We start from the raw sequence: 22,903 nt of genomic DNA on the forward strand, positions 1-22,903 counted from the left end.
GTGTCAACAAATAAACGGTGTCTTCACACCAGCCTCAAATCCATCTTTACTCTCGACTGAAAGCGTTCTGGTAAACTGCAAGAGGCCTGTTTGTAAAAATGTGCATCAAAGAAAACATTCCAAGCACTCGCTCGCTCACACTGTCACTGTAATGCTCTCTAATTTCACCACATACACACCTAGTTTAGTGGTAAACTTTGGTGCACCCCTGCTGAGAGGGACTTGGATTTTCCCACGCTGAAGAGCTCCCTCACATTTGGAGCATACCACATGTCTTGCTTTAGAGGATTTTCCCCCGCGTAGCCGTGTGCCTGCTTGCTAAAAAAGACATAGGTTGTTATGTCAGTAGACTGTTTTAACAAGATCACAATGACATGACTGGCATTCTCCCATTAATTTGAAGAGCTTTATGGAAATCCTCTGAAAATAACCATAAACCAGAGTCTAGTCTTTACAGTCCTCTGGTGTTGAGTCTTATTGTCACAATGTCACAATTACATGTCACAATGTTATGCAAATATCCCAAAGTGTTCATGATCAGTCAGCTACTCTTATGCTTGTTTTGGAAAAAATGCACATGTGTGCCAGGTTTGCGCGCCATTCCGAATCAAATTGGGAATGCATTTAAAATTCCAATTAGGTTTCTGAGTTTAAATTGAGGTAGCAAACATGATGATGAATTGCAATTCAGATTTGATTGCAATGACGAAGAATTGGAATTTAAAGAAACTAATTTAATTTTTAAACTAGAAAACCTTGAATGTTGGCTTGACAAAGCCTTGTTTGAAAGTTTCTAAAAAGTTGAAAAGGCAATGGCAAGACACTACAGGCAAAACCATTGTTTGATTGTTTTTTATGCACTGGTTAATTTTGCGATTTTGGCCTATTTTGCTTTGATAACATATTTTCTCTTAGACTGGAAGAAAACATCCAAAATATACAAGTGTTTATTTTATTACACTGTTTACCATTGGCAGTTTTCTCAAAAATATTTTTTTTAGTACTTCAGTAGCACTTACATGTGCCAAACTTTCCAGTTGTATTCCTATCTATATTCTGAAGGTTTTTTACAGAGGGGTTTTTCATATATAATTCGACTGATTTTATATATATATATATATATATATATATATATATATAATTTATACTTTTTTTCTTTTCATTTATTATTATTATTATTATTATTATTATTATTATTATTATTATTATTATTAATTTTTATTTATTTTTTGGTGACTATTTTCTGATTTATGGATAAATAAATATAATAAAAATTGATAATCCAAAATCCCCTTTGTAAAAATCTTTAACTCTAATAGTATTTTGTAGAAAAATAAATATTCAGATTTCTGTGCCGGAAATGTATGCAAATTAGTGCACATTTAATTAGATAGGCAAATGAGGCATTATTTAATGTAAACATTTCACAAAACAATTGTCTCAATATACTGTCAACTGAGGAAGTATGGTGATTTCTATTGTTGTTGTTTTTCGCTATTAGTGCCTTGCCTTAACTTTGAAGGTTTACAAACCAGATAGATAGATAGATAGATAGATAGATAGATAGATAGATAGATAGATAGATAGATAGATAGATAGATAGATAGATAGATAGGCATGGCTTATTTTAGGAGTTCTAATTTTGTAACGGCGTGAGTCAAACAATACACGATCGCTCGCTGGGATAGATTTCACATTCATACATGCAGAACACACACTAAGCCTATTTATAGTGTCTTGAGTTAATGCTAGCCCAGGTTGGGGTCCAGAAATACGAAAGTAATAGCTAACACTAATTCTGCCTTATACCAGTCGAACAAACAGCTGTTGAATCTGATACGCCGCGTGAGCCGTCATTATATTCCGGATCTCCATCCATCAAGAAAGTGACAATGCTTTGGCCCATTCATCTTGAGGATCTTTTTGATGTGTTGGTATAACGTATCTGGATTGTCCCACTTAGCTGAGACAGCCATGGCCAACCTTTTGTAGTCAACCAACCTCCCCTTCCCAGCATTTATCCTCTGCCACAGTTAGACGGCTGCGAGGTGACTTTCAGATAAACTCGAGGTGAAATGGGTGAAATTATGAATCAGTTCACTGAAAATGCAAAGGTGACTGGTAGATTTTTCATAGATCTCAGAGAAGTGTATAGAGGGAGGCTCAGGCTCTTAGGTAAAGGACACACTCAGCTGCTAGATTAACTCATCAACGCCACATTGCTGCGTGTCAACAGAAATGTTTCACGCACAAGACCGGCAAGGAATGAGCAGCATTTGGAGGTCAGCAATGGCCTCCCCCCCTTTCAAATGTTAGCGTCTGCCTTTGAAAAGAGCCGGGGTGTCACGCCGCACCTCCTCCAGGAACTGCAACGCAGCTGAACACTAGTGGTTTAGGTTTGCAAGCTACTAATGATTACAGAGAGATTCATTACTGATAATTGATCAGTTGAAATGTTCTGTCAATAATTGAATTTACGTTTTCTCAGCTAGAACATGCTTGGCGTGTGTTTTATGGCTTGGTGTCGTTGACAGATGCCTTACGGTGTGTGTAAGATGTGGATCAAATATCAGAATTACACTGTTTCACCATTTTAGAGAGCACAAGCAAGAATACACTACATTTTCTGTTGAGGATGGTTGCCAGGGAGTTGCCATATGCCATTTTTAAGATGATATGTGACCCTGGATCACAAAACCAGTCATAAGTTGCACGGGTGTGCAAAATTTGTGGCAATAGCCAATACATTGTATGGGTCAAAATTATATTTTTTTTCTTTTATGCCAAAAATCATTAGGAAATTAAGTAAAGATCATTATCCATGAAGATATTTTGTAAATGTCCTACCTTAAATATATAAAAAAAAATGTGTTTTTGTGAGTGGATGCAGAAAAATCACCAACAGAAATGGACAACGAGGCGATTTTCTCAATGTTTAGATTTTTTGCACCTTCAGATTCCAGATTTTCAAATAGTTGTATCTCGGCCAAATATTGTCCTATCCTAACAAACCATACATCAATGGAAAGCTTATGTATTCAGCTATCATGTGATGTGATGTGATGAAATCTCAATTTAAAAAAAAAATACCCATAAGACTGGTTTTGTGGTCCAGGGTCACATATGAGGTTTCCGCAAAAAATATTAAGCAGCAAAAACTTTTTTCAACATAGATAGAAATGTTTTTTGAGCAGCAAATCAGCATATTATAATGATTTCTGAAGGATAATGTGACACTGAAGACTGGAGTAATGATGCTGAAAATTCAGCTTTGCATCACAGGAATAAATTACATTTTAAAATAGATTCAAATAGAAAACAGTTATTTTAAATTGCAATAATATTTCACAGTACTCCTGTTTTAACTGTGTTTTTGATTAAATAATTGCAGCTTTGGTGACTTTTTTGCAAAAATATTTGTGTGTATGTGTGTGTGCGCTTGTGTGTGTGTGTGTGTGTGTGTGTGTGTGTAACTTTTTTAATATAGCTTAATCTGTTTTTAATAATGTCCTAATTTTTTTTGTGTTTGATGAAATTGTGAGGATTTCGGTTCAACCTAGTTAATATTAAAGATGATATTAAAACGAAAGCTCTATGCCTCTACAACAGATAAATAATAAGTTTGTAGGTGTTGTAGGTGTAAAGAACTAGAAGGACCACAATCTCTGAGCCAGAACTATAACTCATTTTACTCACTGTGCTTTTGATACCAAAGAGAAGATCTCTGTATGTCTCCTAAAGCCACAGTAAAGTGTCATGAATTTCACACCGCTCTTGTATATTCTGAAAGGAAGATCGGGTGCAGGACTGCGGTATGCACACAATGTGTTTACTCTGACACACGTTGCAAATCTCACTGGTGATCCTAAAACAAGTGCACAAATCTCTTCACAGTGGGGCTATGGTTTGGAGGGCCAAATTACACCTTGATTCATGGGAAAAGTAATTCTCCAGAGGCGCCATGGACAGGTTCTGTGGCGTAAACACGTACATGCATTTCTCATGTCAGTTGCGGCAAAGGCCCGGCTCTTGACCTGCCCTGACAGTGTTCTTAGTGTAGTGTTTTGTCCGGCTCCCAGGAGGGTAAGGGGTTGTGGGAGGGTGCAAGGGGGCAAATAACCACACTGGCCATGTCAGCTCTTGCACTGCAGCTCCCTAGGGCTGGCGCCAGAAGCGCTTCAGCAGCCGGTGGGCAAAAATAGATGTGACACCTCCACCCCGCAGTTGCTCAGACTGGGCGGAGGAGCACGAAGTGCAATGGCATTGAGTTTCCGCGGCTGTCATCGTAGCTCGGTCATTACTTCTGGCTAATTATCTCGGCCCATGTGTAAACAAACATGCTGCCAGTGCACGGCACACAATGTATTTGCAGATCCACTCTAACTTTGCATTATTTGCTAGATTAGCTACTGCTAGGCTAGACTTAGCCAGCTGTAGCATGCCTGAACCCGCTATTTCAAGCATTGTCTGTGGGTCAGCTCGGATACAGCAACATGCTGAACATGATCTGTATTCTATAACCTGATTTTGATTGTATACGTGGTGAATGGATTTAAGTCAAGGTAGACACCATATTTAATTTGTTTGCGATTAGCATCGAGGCTGTGAAAGGCAGGCCACCCCACTTTTATTCAGTATCCCTAAATTATGAACAGAAACGGGTAACAACAACTGAAAAAATAGCAACAATTGTATTGTTTTTCTGTTGATTTGGACTCTTATATGTGAATTTTAAAGAGTTGTAAATGGCACATTTTGTCTAGCCTACTCAATAATAAATGTTCACAACTCTAAACTACAATGATAAAATGTCAATCCACTTATATGTGGAGTGTGTGTTACAGTAGCTGTTACAGTATATTTGAATATTTCAATGTAAAATTAAAAGTGCAAATTGAAAATATTATATACTAATAGTATACAGTTTAAATAACTCCCTCAAAAACCTTACTAATCGACTAGTTGACCATACTGACCCATCCATATTAATGTGTCATTTAACCTTATAAACTAAGACTCTTTCTTTTAAGTTTGCTTCACAATTCAGGGAATGCACAATTTTTTTGTGTGTGCTAAATATTTGCAGAATGAATAACTATTCATTAGAAGAGTAAAAACCCATCAAACCATTGCACCATTTATCACACCAGAGTCTTCATGCTCTTTTCCATTTCCCTGTTATCTTTCAGTCATTAGATGGGCGTTCAAGAAGGCCCATCTGCAAAGTCCCACCACAGAGAGGTCTTCCCCATGTGAGTTTGTTTTGTCAGGATCAAGAGAAAGTCTATGACAAATGCTTGACATGTTGCCAAACTGCGAGTTGTCACATGGATGATTCAATGGTTATTAGATGACAATGAATCATAAATCAGATGGCTCTTTGGCACATCTCCACTGCCAATTATGAGTGTTTGTCAGAGAATTGGCTGTCAGGATTTGCTCTGGAGTTCTAATGCAGAATGTATCCACTTAGAATGGACATCACTGGTGCTCGGTTATTCATGGATGCAACAGAAATCGCATTATAACATCCCCTGACGTGGCTAAATAGCTTGTTTGCGTGCTGTACCTTGTTGAGAGGGTCATGAGTCAGCTGTAAACTCTAGAAGGCTGTGTGATGAGCAGGTGCCACTAGTTATTCCCAGCTAATAGACTGATGCCGGGAAGCTAAGCACGGATTCAGCCATGGAATTATGCAATCGCTTTGATGGCGGCTGGAGTAACCCTATAGGTAATTAGCCTTTGAGAACATGTGCGTATATTCCAATCAATCCCAGTTTAGTGGGGTGTTATCCTCTATTAGCTAATTGAATTAGCGTGCTGTTTTGGTTTTAAATTTGAGAAGAGCTTGGTTGGAGATATGCTTATAGCATTCTGTCACAGAGCTCTGGGATTAGAGCATGGTATAATTATGAAGTGCAGAACATGGACCCGATACGACCTTTATCTGCAATGTAAACATTTGCCCGAAAGCCTCTTTCCCACCACTGCTGGACTCTGACTTGACAGTCTTCATGTAGATCAACCTTATGCGTAGATCATTTGCATTATGTAAATGCAACAATGTTAAAATCTCAGGGAAGAAGGATGTGGGAACCCGTGAACAGTAAACGTAAATTGAATCACCAAATGAAGAGTTCAATTGCAAAAAACGATAAACCACATGTGTAAAAAAAAAAAGAACTGACTGCCGTGCGTTTTTCTCCACATGTACAGTAGCACGGTCTGAACCCTAAACACGTTTTGTCACAAAAGCCGGTATTGTCCATTGTCAAGGCATCGCGAGATTCATGTTTTACAACAGAAACCGACAAGCACCCTTGTTGTTTGTGAACACAACCTGATAGGTCCGTTTTAGCGAATCAGCGCAGAGGTAATACCCTCTTTTGATTTTTAAAGCTTTTACTTGTGTTGAAAAAGGCGGTTGCCAATAAGTGTCTAAATGGGACCACAGTTTGTCTGGGACATTAAACGTCATCAGCTGAACAGGTAAACTCATCTACGCACCAGTCCGCTTTCACAGCCTCATTGTGTTTATAATTGCACTCTTTTGCAAACTATTATAACTCAATCTTTATAGGGAAAATGTATTTAAGCCTCTGGTGCACTTCAAAATGACAGCATTTTTTTTTTTTTTTTTTAAATCTAATCTAAAAAAAATGTTTTCAATAAAATGAATGTACTATAATTTAGTTTGAAAATGTTTTTATTTAATATTTTGTATGTGTAGGGGATTTTGTGGTATTAAATTATATATCTTTAAATTAAAGCCCAGACCTGAAAAGGAAGTTTCCAACTTTAACTGTTATAAATCTTGAATGCTTTGGAGCACAGACTGAAGTTTTGGTTTCTTTTTAAAGATGATACATGGCAGATCATAAATGAAGTGAACAAAATTTAAAAAAGTGAACTTTAAAAAAGTTATAGAATTGTATGTTTATTGTCATAGAAAAATGCACAGAAATACTATTTTAAATTTTTATATGAAAAATATATTTTCCAAAAAAGGTTTTACTCTAAGACTGTGAGAAAATCAAATCTATAAATTTGAGTTCCAAATTTGAGCTTGATATCTCAAAAAGAAATTAGCATTCATTAAGATTTAGTTTGGATACAGTACCAAAAATTTCCACTAGGTGAAATTTCCAGTCCGGTAATTGTTGAACTCCATAAGGAGTACTTGTTTTTTTTTTGTGTGTGTGTGTGTGTGTGTGTGTGTGTGTGTTCACATTGCAAGTGCCAAAAATATTTACCAAGTTTTGTACCATTCCAATGCTGAAAAATAATTTAAAAAAAAAAGAGCACCAGGCTGGAGCAGCAGAGGGTGAAACAGACTGAAAGAGTCGTCGGAAGCTTAGTGATTGTGACACTGAAATCATGCAACCGTGATGCAGTTCATTTATTAGATTTTGACTCCTACTGATTGTATTTATGCTTCAAAATTCATAAATGATGTGTTAATTTGTGAAGGTTATCACAATGAACAAAACGTGTAATAATCATAAGCTTTTGTTAGTCACAGACCTTATTTTCTACAATAATCCTAAATCCTATTGTTTTTTTGTCGAGAGAACCAGGGTGATGCTAACTTCCGGACTGGCGTCACTGCACCACTGAGTAGTGATGCAGCATTAGACAACATTAGACAAATCACAACATTGCTACTTTTCCCTGCTTTCTTTTATCATATTGTATTATGCATGTATCTTTTTCAACCTTATGATGTAAGGCAAAAATTAAAGTCTTATAAGTCTCTCATATGTAGTTGGAAAGTCTAATTAATTTTAGAATTTAGTACATTTTAAGATTTTAGTACATTTTAGTAAAGGTTAATTGGATGGTTCATGGAAATCCGGAAGTCCAAAAAACAGGATTCAATGATTGATTTCAGTTCCTGCACACCACAAAACAATCAGACAATAAACTATTATAACTGCTATTAGAGGGATCTTTTATAAGAGCATGTTTTATTATTGCCTCATATGGCTGTAAAGAAAATGTGCACAATAAAATATGATAAATTAAAAGAAAAGAAATTGCAAAGTCGTGGCACTTATAGGGCACTTACACTAACATTTATTTGATTTACCTATTTCCTTACCTTTAAAATCTCGTTCTCTTCTTTTCTACATTTTATCTCTACTCTAGACTCATAGACTTACAAACTAACAGTCCGTATTGTTAAAAGCTGGTGTATTTATTAATAGAGAAATTAGCATGCATTTGAGTAAGTGTAGAGAAGTGAGCTGTTCATTTAGATTCAGAGATAGTGAAAAGGGGTAAGAGAGGAGGGTCATCGTCATATCTTTCAGCAGCAGAGTGAATACATGAAGGCACATCATTATTAACATAACTGCTGTGACACGGCTTTGACCCTTGACCCTTGACCTCTGCTGGCTCCCTGGTTCACAGTGGAGACAGTTCCTCTGTTGCGTCTCACGGCTCCTGTGACAAAAACTCCAGCCTTAATCTCAGTGAAGGAATAACATTATCAACAATGCAAAATATTGAATGCTTTCTTTAAGAACGAGCTACATAAATTGAACAGCTTCCTTTTGTCTGTTGAAGAACTTTTTGTCTCTTATGCCAACATTAAGACATTGCATTTGTAATGCGTTTATATGACATTTTTAAAAGTGAAACTAAGTATTCAGGAGAAAATAAAGAAGATCAGGATTTCTGATTTCTGAGTTTCTGATTGTACGAAGTTGGGAGGGGAAATCACGAAACTTGCTAGGCTATGATATTATTAGTTAATATATTTCCACTAAACATGCAGCTTTGGTTATGTCAGCAGAAAGGAAAAGTTGTTTCTGAGACTGAGAAAGATATTAAATTTTGATGAAAAACTTTTCTTTTTTTTCTTCTTTTTTTTAGAATAAAGTTGATAAATCATGCACAATAAGACCAGGAACATTTATTAATATGGTCAATATTGATTCGATTTGAGTTTTTGTCATAAATATCCATGAGTGTGCAGTTCAATTCCGGGTACGAGTCTATATTAATAACCAAAAACAGAAGATTTTAGATCTTCTTCTCTGGAGAATACCTGGAACCGAGCCGGTCGTGCTTCAGAGAAAGAGAGGATGAACAATCACACAATTAAACTGTGATTGGAAACATCTGACAATTCCTTTGAATTAAACGTTTAAGTACAGTCCCTTTCAGCCTGTATATTAAAACAGCCTCACAACCAGCTCCAATAGCTGACATAGCTTGAAAAATGAAAATGAAAGAATGGTGATGAAAACGTAAAAGAGAGAAAAGCTCGGCCAAGAGACTGCTCATTGTACAAGAGTATGAGCGGGTCCATCTCTTACCGAAAGCAATTAAATAGTGGTTATGGGGGTCTGGTAACATATGTTGGTGCGCGGGCCGCAGAAGGGGGCGGGTGAAACGCATAGCCTTCGTAAGCCTGAATAATATGTGGAAATGGTGCGGCATTTGTTGTGCTGTCGGCCTGCCATCTGATAGACACTATCCTCTTACACAGACGAGCCTCTCCGTCGCTGAAGACATTCACAACTGGTGCCAAGGCCCAATAAATCAGCCAGTATCAAAGAGGCCATGTAACGCTTTCTGGATTTCAGCATATGTGGAACCAGAACCTGTCTGTCAGCGGGCTGAGCCACTCAGGGGCGCGGGGGTGGAGTTCAGCAGGACGTCCCAGCTCTAATGTGGACCATATGTGGACGGCCGCACGGGGCGCTACCTGCTTTCATCCTATCGTCGGCTGTACCACAAATGAGAGGATCCCAGCGCTGGCAACTGAGCTTTGATAAAGAGGGACGCATTCTTAAACGCAGGGTGAAATCCAGTTTTAAAGGATGCTAGATTATTTTATTATTTTTCTTAGTATTTTTTTCAAATGCATTAACATTCATAAGATTTTTAAATAAATCAATAACTTAATTATTGGAAATAATGATCTGATAGTTGATTTCCAACATATGTTATATTTAATTTGTTGGTTCAACAATCAAATTTGGTTGAACTTAAAGGGTTAAAAATGAAATGAAATGAAAATTCTGTCATCATTTACTCACCCTCATGTTTTTCCAAACCTGTAAGACTTTCGTTCATCTTCGGAACACAAATGAAGTTCTTTTTGATTAAATCTGAGAGCTTTCTGTCCCTCCATTGACAGATACGCAACTACATTTTGATGGGTCAAAAAGTCCAAAAACAGATTTGATCAGAGACATGATCGCTTTATATGATGACCAGATTTAAATTAGGCTTTTATTCACATCAACTCACACATCAGTTGTGGTAAACAGGAGGTAAATCTTCGCTTTACGTGCGAGAACTTATTTGCTGTTCAAGAAACATTTCTGATAATTATCAATGTTGAAAAAAAGCAGTTGTGCTGCTTAATATTTTTGTGGAAACCGTGATAAAGCTTTTCAGGATTATTTTAATGAATAGAAAGAATAGCATAGAAATATTTTGTAACATTATAAATGTCTTTACTTGTCTTTAAATGTTGTTTTTTGGTAGAAATGTTGTCCTTTACTGCAAAGGCATGTATATTTATAGAGTAAATCATTAGCTTTTTCTTATTTATGAGCCGTCGTCAACAGTTAATACAGTCTCAGTTGCATTTGTTGTTGAAATGCTCATTTGTATCAAGTGAGACAAACATTTAACCATGCCTGGCGCTGTCATAAGAAGCCAATCCATCTTGATGTTTAAGGCAACCCTCGCTGTCATCTGTGGTTTTAAGTTCCCTGAGCAACTGAAACTGGCATTTTGGCATCTCTCTCTCTCTCTCTCTCTCTCTCTCTCTCTCTCTCTCTCTCTCTCTCTCTCTCTCTCTCTCTCTCTCTCTCCATCTTTGGGTGTCCTGCTGCTTTGTGTTTAAGGTTTGTGTTCCATCTTGCCTCTCTGAAGAGGTAAAGATCAAACTGTGTTGCTGTTCTAGAGTAACTTTGTCTTCTAGAACTCTCGCTGGAGCCCATTTGTCTTAGTTGCATTACATGAGTAATGGTTACTGTACATTTGTTCTTTGTTATTCTTTTTTTATTCAACATTTTTTAAGCTCTATGCTTTTTTAAGCTCTATGTTCACATAACGAATGACAAATTACTGTCTACAACAGGAAATAGAAATCAGGCCTTTCAAAATTAAAACATCCCAGCAAATGCATGTTAGTTTCATAAATTATTATTAGTATTAACATTTATTATTATTATCCTCTGTTGATTATTCTATAACTGCTTATTTCTTTCCAACTGTTTTAATGATATAATATAATTAATTTCAGTTATTTAACTGCGGAACCCATAAAGGGACATGGTTGAAGGAAGAAAATATGTGATGGGAGGAAAAAATACATGAAGAATCAAAAAATACAAAAATGGTGTGCACATCCCAAACACCCAGATTGGGTGCAGCTGCAGGACAACTAAATAATATAGACAAAATAAAGAAGTATGAAGTCCGCACACTGAAAATTGCTGCTCCAAAAGAGTTTATTTAAGCTAAGCAACGTTTCGACCCTCAGGTCTTCATCAGGCTCAATGTCAAAAAATACATGTCAATGCTTTTGCGTTCACTTGCAAAAACATTTTGAGTTCTTAGAGAGCAACCGCAAAAGTCTTGCGAGGGATTGCAATGGTATTGAGAGTGAATACAATGTTTCTCGGGGGAACCAAGAACATTTGCAAGCGAATGCATGTAAATTTTCATCCCATCTCATATTTCTTTTTCCATCACCATGTCCCTTTAGGGGCTCCGTATTTAACAGCAAGAGCATTGGCAATTAAAATAATAAAAATCGATTAATATCACATTAATGTTACAAAAATATTTTAAGGGCTTTAACTTTAATGATAATTGTACTTTATAAAATGTGCAGCATTTTTTAAACTGATTGAATAATTAATTTAATTTTAATTAATTAATTAATTAATTAATTAATTAATTAATTAATTTAATATTAACTGTTTACAATTTTATTTATGGAAATAAAATTATTATTATTATTATTAATAATAATAATAATAATAATAATTATTATTATTATTATTATTATTATATATCAGTGTAATAATCCAAGCCATGTGCAAGTAAAAATAACAGGAAACTTGAGCAACAGAAATCTGTACAAATATAAATCATGTTGCAAATGAAAGTTTTCTACAAGGCCTTGCAGTAAAGCTGCTCTGGTCTGAAACCGGGTCCTGCTGGAAAGTTTAGTGCTTACGAAGGAAGGGCTGCATAGTGAGCATTCCGAGGATGAGCGTAATTGACAAGGAATCTGCAACTCTCTGGGATTTTAGATCCAGGGATCAAAGTCTTGTTACTTTCAGCTGAACGCTGGGAACTCTCTCCACTCAGCACAAGCTCTCAAATAACAGTCTGAAAGACCTGAAGACAACATCTGAGACATAATGTAACGGTAGAGTATTTTTATACTTCCTTTTTTTTCCTTAAATATAAGTTTGTACAATGCTTATAAGCTTATTTGATTAATTAAAAACTAATATTGTGAAATATTATAACAACTTATAATACCTGTAAATTCAATTTATTCCTGTGGTCAAAGCTGAATTTTCAGCATCATTACTCCAGTCTTCAGTGTCACATGATCCTTCAGAAATCATTCTAATATGATGATAAGCTGCTCAAGAAACATTTATTATTATCATTAATGTTGAAAACAGCTTTGCTGCTTGATATTTTTGTGAAAACCGTTTTCCAATAAAAAAGTGCATTCTATAATGAATAGAAAGTTCAGAAGAATTATATTGTAACATTATAAATGTCTTTACTTTCACTTTTGATCCATTTAATGCATCATTGCTGAACAAAAGTAATTACTTTAAAAAAAAAACGTTTGAACGGTAGTGTAAATACAGTACCATCTAAAACAATTGGACAATCTGCCATTTATCCGTGTTAGAGAACTGATATAGCAACAGTACACTATGCATATGCTTCTCATATCCTAATAATTAATATGAGTTGAATGTGCTGTTTTTCAGCAGATCTGTGTGTGTGTCGGCTGAGAGTTGGCATCCTCCGGCCAGCTCAAGGTGACAGAGACGCATGGTCATCGATCCCTGTCTCGCCTCCTCTCTGTTATCAAAACGTAACATCATTATCTTCTAACCTTTGACCTCTTCTGATGGACATAGGTGACAGCAGTGCTTACATCAGCGCAGCGAGGTGAGGAGGGTCATTATTATCACATTATTCTCATCCTTTCATCACCAGTCAGTCATCAGTCGCTCCGGTCTGTCCTGGCGTAGATCTACACATCTTCCAGTGCACTAATAAGAAACTCTGCTGATATGTGAAATCCAAAAGACCATGAAAAATTGTGTTTTTGTTTTGTCAGAGAGGAAAGGAAAGGACAGTCATGTGTTAAATGTGGTTCTTGCTAAGGTGAGCATCACTATATAATTATTACTATCATTTGATTTAGCGATTTCAACACTAAGCATTAAACTTCGGTGTGTAACCCGTCCCAGTCCCATAAACCAACATTAAAGGAGGAACTCAAGCCATATCAAACCCGAATATCATGCATCCTCATAGCAACGTGTTAAAAAAAGATCACCTTAGCATGATCATCAGATCAGCTTAGCATTTGCATAGCGCCCTGGCAACCACTCTAGCAGTTGCATGGCAACATCCTGGCAATCACCCTAGAAACACCCTGGCAATCACCCTAGCAGTAGCAAAGCAACTCTCTGACAGCCACCCTAGATATTCCATAGCAACACCTTTTCAACTGCCTTTCCAATTGCACAGCAACACCCTGGCAACCACCCTAGCAGTTGCATACCAACACCCTGCAGCTACCCTAGAAATTCCATAGCAACACCATGGCAACCACCCTAGAAATTTAATAGCAACACCCTGGCAACCACCCTAGAAATTCCATAGCAACACCCTGGCAACCACCATAGAAATTCAATAGCAACACACTTTCAACCACCTTTGCAATTGCACAGCAACACCCTGGCAACCACCGTAGCAGTTGCACACCAACACCCTGACAGCCACCTTAGAAATTCCGTAGCAACACCCTGACAACCACCCTAGCAAATTTCTGGGGTGTATAATTGCAATCTGTTATCTCTTTGTCACATTTTGATCACTGTTTCAATATGGTGCATAAATGAAACATCACAGAGGACAAAGGAAGAAATAATTATTTAATGGACTAAACATATAAATAAATAAACTCACTTTATCATGCTGCAGCTGCACTAAATTGCCAGATTGATTAACTTCTTTGTCGTCCTGTGTGAATGAAAGCACTTTCCCTGGGGAATGAGTTACAAGACAGCATTTCAAAGACAAGCTTTCTCCTCTCTGTATTACACACACATACTACACACACTTAAATCCAGGCTGTGTTGAAGGCAGGACAGCTCGGGGCCGTTATTCCCAGAGGGCCGCTGTGTTTCAGGTCTGGGTTATTGGCTCTCTGCTTCACTTCATGTAAATGACTCGTGGTGTAATTGAAAAAAGAACTCTCGGGCGTGTTTGCCCACTTAATCCCTTTAAGATCATTATGAGTGTAGTCAATTGGCTTGACCCAGCTGCAGCAGGACGGGGAACAATGGGGTTTGTCTCCGGAGCGGGTCGATCTCCAGACCCAGCGGGCCAGAGGTTAATGAATGATTATTTCTCACTTTGTAACCTAGCTGGATCTGTGTCTCACTGCAGGGCCCTCGTCCCTGGAGAACATTTGGAGAACAGAACAAGCACAGCCAGGCGTAGAGGGACACATTAGACACACACATTGGTGATTTACATTTTTACATTTTGTTTGGTCTTACACTACCGTTCATAAGTTTGGGGTCAGTAAGATTGTTTGTTTTTTTGAAAGGCATGAATAATTTTATTCAGAAAGTATACATTATTAAATTGATCAAAAGTGACTAAACACAATTCGGTAACACTTCACTGTAAGGTTTCATTAGTTAACTACTTTAGTTAAAGCTGCTGTCCGTAACTTTTTTGGGTTAAAAAAGCCGCACATTCTCCTCAAAACATTGGATTCATCCATGCTGTGCCGTGCCGAGGCACAACCCACGTAAAGTTGATAATTCCACGAATAACTGCAATTGCAGATTTCAAACAGAGATGGCGACAAAGAGGAAAAACTACAGACTGCAGCTTTAACATGAACTAAGAATGAACAATGCTTCTACAGCATTTATTAATCTTAGTTAATGTTAATTTAATCATTTACTAATAATACATTATCAAACTTTTTATCTGTTAATATTAAATCAATGGATTTGAGATAAAATGAACTAACAATGAACATCTGTACTTTTATTAACTTACATTAACAAAGATTCATAAATACTGTAAGAAATGTATTGATCATTGCTAATGTCATTGTTAGTTCATGTTAGGTAATACATTAACTAATGTTAACAAATGAGACCTTATTGTAAAATGTTCCCAACAATTATAATGTCAAAGAAGATTAAAATTTCAAATAAATGCTGTTCTTCTTTTGATCATTATTCATCTATATATATACACATACATAAGTGTTTCTATAGTTGTCCAGTATGTCACAATTTATTTGCCATGGAATCTGTAGTAGTGATAATCCTGAATGGTTTGTAAAATGTATTATAATTATAGCTATAATTCAACATGATCAAGTGGTTGTTTAACTAATACTGAGGACTTGGAAATACATGTTCTGAGACAGGAGAGTGCCTGTGATTCACAGCGAGAGATGAGGAAATCAGACTTCCATAAGTCTCCGAAATATCTCCATCTGAAATAACACAGAGACATTGTCTCTGCTTCACTATGTGACCGGCCGAATGATTAATATCTTCCGAGGTTATTGCGTGCAACGCATAGTTATCCATCTACAGCAGCAGAAAACTGTGCAGAATAGACTGTCCCAGACTATTGTTTCGTACTGTGCCGTTTGATGTCGGAGTGGCTTCCTGGACAATTCCTGTATGAGCGATTTGTTTGCATCCACTTGGCTGCTAAATAACTTCTCACATCAAAGAGGGCCGATGTGTCCCGCTCACACAATGGGATCAGGACGGGCGATGAATGACTGGACTGTGGACAAGGGTAATGCCTTCCGCTCGTCTGATGAATATCAGTGTGTACAGATTTATGCCCTGAAAACTATAAACAAACACTGAACGTCAAGTTTATTTATATAGCACATTTACAACAGCCACTAGGCTGACCAAAGTGCTTTACAGAACAACCAGGTTAGAAACCCCCAGGTTAGGGGATGCCTATATCAAAACTTACTGTAAAATATATATATATATATATATTTTATATTGTATATATAATATATATATATTATTGACAATAATGATATTTGGAAAGAATTTAGGTAAACATAATGAAAGAAAGAGTCTATGCAGACAAAGTGACCTCATATTGGTCAATTATATTATTATTATTATTATTATTAATAATATTTATAAAATATTTGTTACTAAATTAATATTGTTTTAAGTAATAATATAAGTTATATGAATGTATACAAATTTAATAAAATAACAAATAATAAAAATAGTTTATTTATATAATAATAATTGAGGCTTTTTTAAATAAATGTTATTCTTTATATTAAATGTATGTAAATTATTGTAGTTGCTATTGCTCTCATTAATATTATTATTATGATTGGTGAATTGTGCCATTTTGTGACTAATTTGGTCAATCATATTTACCTTTATTTAAGCTATTTTGCATGACTATATTACGTTGCATGCTAAATATGCAAGTTATAAGCATTTTTTATTTTATTTTTGCTAATAATAATGATGATGATAATGGTTATTATTATTATTTATTGTTGTTGTTGGTCGTCTTCAATATCTTTAATTGACTTGTCTACTGTCAGACATTTCAAGACATTCACCCATCCACCCTCATAAAACACATACAAACACTTATTGATTTATCGATCTGCTCTCTCTACTAGACTGGGCCGCTGTCTTCCCCTCACATCCTTCCTTTCATTGAGCCATTTACCTCGACAGAGTCTTCTCCTCTTCTTCAAGGTGTCTTTGAGACGGCCTCTGTTAAAACGACCAGATGAACGGCAAGTCGAGCCAAGATCTGAGCAGTGACGTCTTCATTTCTCCCATAGAATGGGACAGCATGGAAATGCGGCCATTGTTTATGGGAGTCTGGTTTCTGTACCAAAGTAATTTGCCTATTAAATGTTAACATAAAACAAGCAGATGATTGAAAAAACAAAGATGAAAAGCAGTTAGGCGTTGGGTCGGCGAGGTTATTTTAAGTGGTTTCATACAGACAGGCCAAAGAGAGCATACACTACCTGCAAACCATCTGAAACATTTTAAAGAGATTGACAGAGCGTGTAAAGTTCAGTCCCACGCTGCAGAGACGAAGCCTGCCAACTCTTCAAACACGCCTTCCAATTGAGTTTCCACAGTCTTTTTATTTGACATTGAGATGATCTAATCATGAGAACTTTACAGCAGTAAAATGATTGTCATCATTGGAGTCCGTAAATGCAGCAGGAAACGGTGTAAATCTTTCTTTCCGCACTAAACACTACTGTAGAGGATCATTTAGGAAGCGGCGTTTGCTTGGCAACAGCGCCAACTCTCTCACGCTAAAGGATGTGCTGAGAGCCATATCCCGTGTCTTTACTAATCACAGAAAAGCATTTCACGCTCTGTCATTTCCTCTGGTGGAGCTTCTCTCTCTGGACCAGAGTAAATATAACCTGTCTGACAGAAATACACTGCTATCTCGACCGCTGGAGAAATGATGTCTGCTCGTGCGACGAGGATAAATCTAGTTGCAGTGAGATGAATAATGCAGTCCTGTCCAATGCATCAAGTGATGGCCCATTTTTGAGATGCTGGGCTTGACAAATAATAGTCCATTTATATATATATATATATATATATATATATGATAGTATGCACCCAAAAGTTGATTTTGAATGGTGAGTTGTGGAATTCTGTGGTCAAATATATATATATATATATATATATATATATATATATATATATATATATATATATATATATATATATATATCTTTTCTTTTTTTTAAATTTATATAATGGATACAAAAATATTTGGAAAACATTTTCCTACATAGTAGTTCTAGTTTCATGGAAATATATCAGAAGCATTATTTTAACTATTTTGCATGACTATATTACTTTGAATGCTGAATGTGTTACAATTTTTAATAAATAAAGATATCATTTTTTTTTAAGTTATAAATACATTTTTAGCTAATAATAAAAATATATATTTTTATTATATATATATATATATATATATAAAGTAAAAAAAAAAAAATACCATATTATTTATTTAATTATATATATATATATATATATATATATATATATATATATATATAATTAAATAAATAATATGGTAATTATTATATTTTTTTTTACTTATTTATATACTAATAATAATTATGATCATATTATATTAATAATAATATTTGTTATAATCTATAATATTATAATCTATTTTTTATTTACAGAATAGTGGCATTATAACAAAACAACTCCTAATGTTACTTCCAGTGGGGGGAAAGAAAATGAGCCATTGCTGAAAACAGTGAACAATAAATATATTATTCATTTTTCAAATATGTGCAACTATTTCCAGAGTGCGGGCAGTGTAAATTTAGACGCACTTAGACACTTTCATTCTATTCTGTCATTGATCTGCTTTGCCACAGAGGAAGAGAGCACACTTCTCTCAACACACACAGGAAGTCCCGGCTGCTCTGACGTCAATCAGGGACGTTCTCCACTCCGATTGGCTGCTCTTACTCTCCAGAGTGCCAGGGGACGATGCCAGTGGGACGGGAAGTTGGTGTAGGTGGAGTGAAGTTGCCCAAAAGCTCACGGGCACGACGCAGAGCTAAAAAGCACTCAAGGCCAACAAACGTGCTCACATCCTCTCTGGAAACGCTACCTTTCTTAGCCACTTCCTCTTTTTTACATGCCATTAAAGTCAAAAAGACGTTTGAGTATATGTTTGAGTCACTCGTACTCTTTACTATACTGTACTATATTTCACAGACAATGTCTGTGAGTTTGCTTTGTAATACTCATTTTACTCAATTGGTGTCTTTTTGTCTTTTGACCGGTTTGATTTGCAGTCTGCAGACAAGGGCATATATGTGATGCTTTGTGGACGAGAGCGTCTGCTTAATGCCTTGAATGTAAAATTAAATGAAACTTACTAAGCACAACCGAACAAGGCTTTCCATGCATACAGACTGACATGCAGGTTTGTGTATTAAGTTCTTTTAAAAAATCTGTTTTTTAAGGTCTGCAAGAGATTTCGCCCGGGGTGAATACAGGTAAAGTAAGACACTTAAACATTTATTATTTTCTGTATGTTCCACCACTGAGCAAAAAAAATTAGTTTATTCTAAACTTGTAAAAAAGCATGGGACATTATCAATGTTTTTCAAATAGAATCCAAATGGCAAAGTCAATGACAATTAGCCTATCAGAAAAGGTCCCACTTTACCTGTATTCACCCTACTTATTCACATTTTCTAAAGAAATTGTATTTACATTTTTTTTATTTATTTTTTTATATATACTTGCTCGTTCAAAAATATCCAACACAAACCTAATGTGGCGTTATTATGTTGCAGTTCTCTGTTTTCAGTGCACTGTTGTGTCCTTGCTAGATTTTTAATGCGGTGTTTTGGGAGGTCAAAAACCCACTAAGTCTCTGATATATTACTTGTCAGATTACACTACTGTTCAAACGTTTGGGGTTAGTAAGATTTAAAAAGAAGAAGACATTAGTACTTTTTGTTTAAGAAGGACACATTACATTGAAGTGACAGAAATCTTTTGTAAAATTATAAATATTTTTACTATTTCAAATAAATACCAAGTTCTGGCATGAAACTCTAGATGGTACAGGCTGATAGGTCTTTTGGTAGTGATCATAATCTACATAGCGCAGCTGATTGGTTGCTGTTGCATCAGAGGCCAATGAGCTGTGGCTCAACATTCAAACGAATACCGGTAGTGTTGCTGTTAGCACGCTTTCAGAAACCCTCCCCCTTCCCCAGCTCCACCTGTATAGATCTGCTCTGGGGTTATTCATGTTACATGTGCAGCAGCAGCAGCATGTTTTACATGCTCACAGCAATGTCTGTGAATGTATTGGCAGTAGCAAGTCTTGGTACTTGCTCTGCATCAGCAGCAGCGTAGCACATCTATTCTGCTAAGACCAAATACATTAATATTGCCATATACATTACCATTACCATGCCAATCTCTCAGAGAGTTGTCATGACAGAAATGCTGTTCTTTTTAGCTTCCTATTCATCAAAGAATCCTAAAAAAAAGTATCACGATTTCCACAAAAATATTAAGCAGCACAACTGTTTCAACAATGATAATAATAATAATAATAGAATCATTTCTGAAGGATCATGTGACTCTGAAGACTGGAGTAATGATGCTGAAAGTTCAACTTTGCCATCAGAGAAATAAATTACATTTTAAAATATATTAAAATAGAAAACAGTTATTTTAAAGTGTAACAATAATTATATTGCTGTTTTTACTGTATTTTGATCAAATAAATGCAGTGAGCATAAGGCTATGTTCAGATTGCAGGTGAATGTGGCCCAAATCCGATTTTTTTTTTGCTCATGTGTGACTCTGATCGGTTTTTCTCATGACAGTGTGAATGGCACAAACCACATTGAATCTGATCTATTCCATTCTGATTTGTGCCACTTCCATATGTCGTCCTTAATCAGATTCAGGTCAGATCTTTTGCAATGCAACCACAGTCTGAACAGTCATGTCGGAATTCGTGTGACTTTTACATCACTCTCGATCGACGTCCGTCACAGTTCTGCGCTCATGGGAGTCACTTCAAAGATTTGATATACACAAAGTTATCAAGACAGTTGCGAAAGGTAGTCAGTGAAGGACAGTGATGTGTCAGCACTCATAAGTATTACAGTGACAGCGAGTGAAGCAAAACATGAAGTCTTGTATCATAAATGTTTAAAAACTGCTCTCTTTTTTTTTGCATTCTCGTCTTAGTTTTCAATATAGCCTGCGCATAAATTTGCCGGCTTCCGCGACAGATCACACAATAAAGAAATGTGTAATTGTTTGCTTTAATGTCCTCAGTGTTTACTTCTACATGACAGCATGCTGCGCGATGTCTTTGCATCGTTCCTTTGCGCATACGGGTCAGTTCAGGATGATCTGTTCACACTGGAATCTGAATTGAGTATTAAGGCTTGCAATGTGAACGTAGTCTGACGCCGCCTTCACACTGGCAGTTGAAACCAGCTCCGTAATACGCAATACGCCCCCAGCGGACGTCGTACTACACCGTTGAAAAGCGTCGGAAGCGAGTAGAGCAAAAATGGCGGAGAGATTAACGGTTGATTTTGTCAGTGTCAGAATGTACAATTCTGTATGATCTCTCTGTTGAGGGGGTTAGAGACAGGCTGCTGCGTGGAAGAAAGTTCCCCAGGACGTTGACATGTCAGGTCGGCTAAATGTGATATAGTGGTATAGGGCTTTTAATTGTATTAACTGCCCTAATAACGTTAGAAAATCATGAAAATAAAAAAATGACATGACAACTTATCGTTATAAAATCATTATTTATTTTATTAAAAGTTAAGAATTCAGGTTTGTTTATCAGTACCATAGCAACGCTAACTTCCTCTGGAATTGTCGGATAGGAACCGTCCGTAGCCTTTCGCAAGAGTTCAATTTTTTGAACGCATCCGGATGACCAACGGACACGATTTTTTTCGCACCGCACTCGTTCGGACCCGCTTCGGACCCATTCGCATGCGGTCTGCGAATCTCCATAGGAAATGAATGACTTCCGGTCGTTTTGTAGCCGTATCGGAGCTGATTTCAACTGCCAGTGTGAAGGCGGCGTGAGAGACTTCTTTCAAAAAAACCTTACCGACCCCAATATTTTGAATGGTTATATGAGTTTTTGTTGCACCTGTTTTATAGTTCGCATAACAACAATTGTTTGTTTGAAAAGTAATATCACAAGCTGCACAATTTGAGAAATCATTCATGCCTGAACTGTAAATATTTGATGTGTACTATTTAGGGATTCGTTCAAATCTCTTACCAATGCTTTAAAGTAAGCTGTAATAATAAAGAGTCTTGCTTAAGCCAACACTACTAATTTTAATTATGCTTTTCATTCAACTAGGCTGGTGCACGTGGCAGCAAATGTAACTCCATCTCTTCATATAAAGGCAGAGTTAAAGGTCAGACATTCAGCTGACAGTGTCTCTGTCACACACACATATACTGTCCTGACTGTGATGCGTCAGGGGTCGCTGGGTCTATTACTAAGGGAACATGAGAGGACAACACTGAGGAGAATGAGGATATGAGCCAAAGATGCTTCAATTCCCCAGTCTCTCGCTCTCTTTCTCTTTCTCAGACCCTCAGGCTATGATCGCCCTCTCCATCCCCTTCCCATCACTGCCAACATGGCCGTCTACATCACTGCTGCGTGCTCGTGTGTGTGTGTGTGTGTGTGTGTGTGGTGAGCAGGGGTGCGAGAAGGGTTGCAGAGAGGCATGTTGGTCCGTCAGCTCTGCTGGTGTCCCGGGGCTCGCACCAGGTGTTCACACTCGTGCTAATGAAAGAGAAAAGAGCAGGCGATACGAAGGGAGAGCAGCCAAACTGAATGATCTCCATCTTCGCTTCGGCATTAACATCTCTATTAAACGCTAGCCAACATCTGCTACCGCTGAACAGGCAAACACCGTTCACTTACTCACCCTGCCGAGAGCGATCTGCCATGTGTGTGCGTGTGTGTGTCTAGCTTGACTGAAAGGCAACCCGCTAGTCATTTGTCACCTTTGCCTGGAAGTAAAAGATATGAGTAG

Source organism: Abramis brama (assembly GCF_963993115.1).
Source record: "Abramis brama genome assembly, chromosome: 13".
Classification (NCBI taxonomy): domain Eukaryota; kingdom Metazoa; phylum Chordata; class Actinopteri; order Cypriniformes; family Leuciscidae; genus Abramis; species Abramis brama.